The sequence below is a fragment of the Priapulus caudatus genome, unplaced genomic scaffold (genome assembly GCF_000485595.1).
Source record: "Priapulus caudatus unplaced genomic scaffold, Priapulus_caudatus-5.0.1 Scaffold166, whole genome shotgun sequence".
Lineage (NCBI taxonomy): Eukaryota > Metazoa > Priapulida > Priapulimorpha > Priapulimorphida > Priapulidae > Priapulus > Priapulus caudatus.
In genome coordinates, this window is record NW_014577227.1 from 220,613 (window position 1) to 226,290 (window position 5,678).

At 44.7% G+C, this 5,678-nt stretch overlaps 1 protein-coding gene across 1 annotated transcript in view; it reads left to right on the plus strand.

Moving 5' to 3' along the window:
- Positions 1 to 5,678, plus strand: part of LOC106806518 (mitogen-activated protein kinase-binding protein 1-like) — a gene marked incomplete in the record, with an annotated part of 88,752 nt that overhangs the window by 42,615 nt on the left and 40,459 nt on the right.

Consider the following 5,678-nt stretch of genomic DNA (forward strand, 5'->3'; position numbering starts at 1 on the left):
AGGAAATACTCATGATTTTGTATAACGTAAACATTTCGGATCTAGTGGGGGACTGTGCACCATGAACTCGTAATTGTGGGGGTTGGAAATTAATAATTTAGAAATTTAAACCTGATTTTTACACCGAAGCTCATGACTCAATAAAGCAGTTATCGCACGTACACAACTCGGTGAAGTGCCCAATGGCAGGGAGAAGGGAAATTTTATGTAAAATCCGTATTCAAACAGCGCATTCCTGTTACTTTCCGAGCAACGCAGCTCAATTCGCCAGAGGGCATTACGACTGTAGCCGGCATCACGAATGATTCACAGGGCAGATGAAGAGATAGCAGCGACGGTGGAATATGAACGTCAGGTCTCGACCGTCATTCATCTACGCAATCATACGTGCCCGAAAGTTTCAAGACCGGGATCGCACGGCGCGTGGATTCGAACAACGGGCGCGTAACGGCGGCGAGTGGGGGGCATCGTCGGCAAGTTTGCAGCGTTCACATCCTTATTACGCGAATGATGACGAGTCGCCTTATTTTTCGAAGAAGCAGCGCCGAGCAGATATAAACGTTGTGTAGCGGTAATAGTTAAGAGCTCAGAATATAGGCGCTCGTTCTGCCGGACAGGGTTGTGTGTGTGGCCGAGGCTAAGGCCTATTAGGCCTATACAGTAAAAACCCGCGTATAAGAACATAGATTTTAAGAACATGTTGGCTAAAATTTCCCATTTAGACCCTTTACATAGAGCTATTTAGGCTAAGATTTTAAAGTAGGTTCTATATTTTCCATGCAGATGAAGACTTAAAAAGAAACACAGGTAAATAAAAATAGAGCTCAACATTATGTGATGCAATAACAATGCCATGCCAATGCATTGCATCACAATAACAATGCCAGCACTGGCATTGTTTATTGAGACACGTACTGCATTATTGTACATATACAGTAAAAACTCCGCGCATAAAAGACCACCTTACACATAACACTAGCTGTACTGGTAACACATGCATCACAGTCACTAAGCCGCGGTAGCGCGGGTTTCAGCTAGTACATATTAATAGTAGAAACATTAAGAACTATTTAAGAACCTTTTGAGCCTAATTTTTTCAGTAAGCCATTTATATAAGACATGTTGAGGCTAACTTGGAAAAAATCTATGTTCTTATACGCGGTTTTTACTGTAGTTTTAGAGCTATAGGTAGCTAGCAGATAACCACCTACGGGCTACCTGGATGTACGGAGACAGTCTTATTCGCCGATAAGGTCGAGACTGGTGTGGCTATATAAACTCTTCCATAGAACGGAACCTGTCTATAAAGAAAACTTTTAGTGTTTCTCTTGAGTGGCAGTTATGAAGTGAAACCACCTCTAAGGAATATACACCTATCTATGAACGACTCTTAGCATGTTTAATTGGCGTTAAAAACCTAATACCCCCCCCCCCACAGGGCACACACACCACACACACACACACGATGCAGAACGCACGGTTCAGTGTGTTATGCACAGATGTGATCTGCTGTTATGATGTGTGCCTTTATTTAATGTATTTAATAATTTAAGTAAACTTTCTTATTGACTGACTCCCTTTAAATTTGACACTACAGCACTGAATTCTTATTGTCGTATTTTCTTCATCTATACCATGCATGCACCTATTACAATGCACATTAGATAATAGATGCATATCTACTATCTAGCTACTCTGTAAGGTTACATAGTGGGCAAACTGCTTTTTGCAATGCGCAAACCGGCTTGAAACTAACTTCCACAGCTTTTCATGTTATGTTACTGGCTTACAGCCAACATATACACGCAAGTACGCCAGCCACGCCTGACTATGTGTTTGTGAGCGCCCAGACATTGAGACTAACCATCCCATAACTTCGTAGTTCTTAACTGGCTCGCTGCCAAAACACCTTCAACTGGCATTTTCTGCTACATTGATATAAGGTAAATAGGTGGGGGACGTGCCCCGGTGCCCAAATTAGTAATGTAGTATAGATGCAAACCGGCAACTTAGAAGCGCAGAACGCGCTGATGATAAAGAACGGGTTCGGAGGATATGGATGCACGGATTTATATAATTGCTTTTAAACACACACACACACACGCACGCACGCACGCACGCACGCACGCACGCACGCGAGCCACAGCACACACACAAACACACACACACGCACACAGCTCAGCAATTCGAAGTTAAAACGTTACCGCAAACGACGACGACTGTAGAACAGCAATCGCTGGAAAACCCGTATCTACCATCTGCCATATCAAACTATTGGGTCAACACTCACTGCGTGGTCGCGGAGGGCGGTCGGAGGAGGGAGGGGGGGCTATTTATTACTCCCGAAACTTGGGTATATTTGAATGTTGTGGGAGGGGAGGGAGGAGGGAGGAGAGGAGGGGCTATATCAGCATTCACAGGCGATTTGTGGATCAAATACACACAAACAAAAGTGAAATGCCCCACTTTTGAGTTGGATTTGTTCCCAGTAAGACCAACTAATACTAATAGCAGACAACGCTGCACACTCTCTAGCAACTGGCTGGCTAGAACTAACAACGCTAATTATAAATACTTGTTCCTTACGCAAGCGAAAGCTAAATATTAACATCGTATTTTAACACGACTTATAAATGTTACGGCCGATCTGTATGAGGCACCCGCAATGTTTATTCAATATGAGCGTTAGAAATGTTTATACTGGAAACCTCATGGTCAGCGAGTCGTAGTTAGTAAATGAGCATAACGATGCATGCAGTCAGAGCAGATATAAGAAGAGCCTTCTTATCTGCTCTTGATGCAGTGTGTGTCCAATAGAACATCACGGACAGTTGTAAATAGCCGCCGTGTGCCCATAAATCATCAGACGGGAACATTTCAACATCGCAGAGTAAAACTTCCAAAAGCTCATTCACAGCAAAACAATCCACATTGAAGATGGTAATTACGTTCGTAAAGATCCTCGGTACCTCGGTAAAGATTTAGCTTACCCAATTAGCTATATGTATTCAGCTCATGTGTGCTTTACAGCCTAAACGTAATTACATGTGTAACGAGAACGAATACATTCAATACTAAAATCGTAAGCCTTATCGCATAGATTGGCCCGTTTTTGCTTTAGGAAACACGATCTTGCTACTTGTCAAGAAACCTTTTTTCATATAGAGGAATCAATCTCACGCAACGGCAAACATGGGGGGACACATGCTAGCTAGATACTAAGGGATACGCAAATACAAATGTAAAACTACAAATGCTTTGTTAGGAGTTTTGTCTAAAGCACGCAGCACCACTTCACATCATTTTTGTTGCTCGTACAGGCAATTTTTCGTGGTCGGCAATTTTTGTGGCTTTTGCCGCGTCCAGCAGAACGTCGACGTGTGCTGTTGACGCGCAATTTTTGTTGCCAGATGTTTGTAGCTTAACCATCATATACAGTTATCAAATAAATAGGAAATAAAGGGGGGAGAATGGGTGAGGAGGGGTGGGAGATGGTCTGGTGCCTGCTGTATATAAGCGAACGATGACTACTGTACGTGATGTGTGGCGGGTGAGGTATAGAGACAGATAGCGACGGGGAGATGAGAGAGAGAGAGGAGAGAGGAGAGAGAGAGAGAGAGAGAGAGAGAGAGAGAGAGAGGAGAGAGAGGAGAGAGAGAGAGAGAGAGAGAGGAGAGAGAGAGAGAGGAGCGAGAGAGAGAGAGAGAAGAGAGAGCCGTATCTATATCTCTCTCCCTCTCCCTCTCTCTCTATCTCTCTCTCTCTCTCTCTCTCTCTCTCGCCATTTTGAAATCATGTGACGGCAGCGCTAATTTTGATTGGTCTGCGAGTGATTTTGTTGCCGATTGCCGTGGTGGCTTGGGGCACACTTCACGCACAAGTTTCCACCAACGCACATTTCGTGGTGAGAAAAAACGGTTTGATTCTCGGCAACTCGTGTCACCACTAAATTTCCGTGGTGAGTGGTCGTTGCCGGCCCCCGCCCACTTGGCCATTTTTGTGGCGACAGCGAAATTGCCTGTACGAGCAACGAAAATGGTGAAGTGTGTGCAAGAATCGTGGGTGCGCACGCTACACATATTGGAATTTCCCAGACAGTAGGGCCACAACAAGAGTGTGCTACAGTAACTTTACCATACAACATAAGCGGGCACACTAATAATAGTTTCATTGATTTTCTATTATGCAACCACGGCGGACGCCAGAAAAAAATGTATGTAGATCGAGCTAGTAGTAATTAAACTTGCAGTGCCAAAGAAAATAGCAAAAGAAATGGAGAATACTACTTTTTATACCGATTACATTGACAAGACCTAGCAATTGTTGCTTAGTTGTTGTTTGTTGCTAGTTGTTGCTTGTTGTTGCAGGCAAATATAAGCTAGGACCGCTAGTATGCTCATAATGCATGCGTCACGAGCATTGAAGTGAGTTCGTAACAAGCAAGTTTAATGCATGGCGAGCGTAATCACTCGGCAACACGGGCGACAACACGCACACGCACGCACGTACGTACCTACACGCAACACCGCGGGCACACACACACACACACACGCACGCCGGCACGCGCACGCACGCGCGCACGCACGCGCGGCGCGCACGCACGCGACGCCGCACACACACACACACCACAAACACACACGCACAGCGACACACACGCCGCACGCACGTCACGTACAGGGAGAGAGAGAGAGAGGGAGAGAGACGAAGAGCGAGATAAAATTGACGATGTCTTTCTTAATCTCATGCATGGAAAGGTAATGAATTAATTAGGTAATAGCGGTAGGCCTATCGGGTGGAAGTCGTTTCGAAGGGCGATAGGTATTGTGTATTACAATACCTGTCATGACCTATTATAATAAAACCCCAACGCCCCTATACGACACTCCTACATAGGGTTACCTAATAGGGAAAAAAACTTGTCTGTACATATTTATGTATATGTATAATGCATGCCTGTACATTTGGTAATCATTTAAATCTATGGGACAAAATGCCCAGGGTCGAATTAAACTGAATTTTACGTCGGCATCGATTGGTGGCAGTGTAGACCGAATAATTTTGTCCCAGATAACGTTTTATATTTTGGATGCGTTATACTGGTTACAGCTCGGTAGTCCGACGGCCCAATAGTCCGACGGCCCAATAGTCCGAAAGCCCACTAGTCCGAAAACCCACTAGTCCGAAAGCCCACTAGTCCGAAAACCCACTAGTCCGAAAGCCCACTAGTCCGAAAACCCACTAGTCCGAAAACCCACAGGGGATGGGGTACCGATCTATACCTAATGTTTAATTAATTAATTAATTAATTTTAAATTTAAATTTTCATTTTTTTAAATTTTCATTTTTTTTAAATTTTCATTTTTTAGGGGATGTAGGGGGAGGTGTGTGTGGGAAGGGCTAGGTGTGTGGATGTGTGGCAAAATTGTAGACTACGGTAAAACCTCGTTATACCGCCCCTCGTAATACCGCCAATCTCACTTATCGCCGCCAGCTTACATTCACATACACACGCACGCGCGCACATACACACGCACGCGCGCACGTACACACGCATGCGCGCACGCACACATGCACGCGCGCACGCACACACCCACGCACTCACACACACACACACACACACACACACACACACACACACACACACACACACACACACACACCCACACACATACATACAT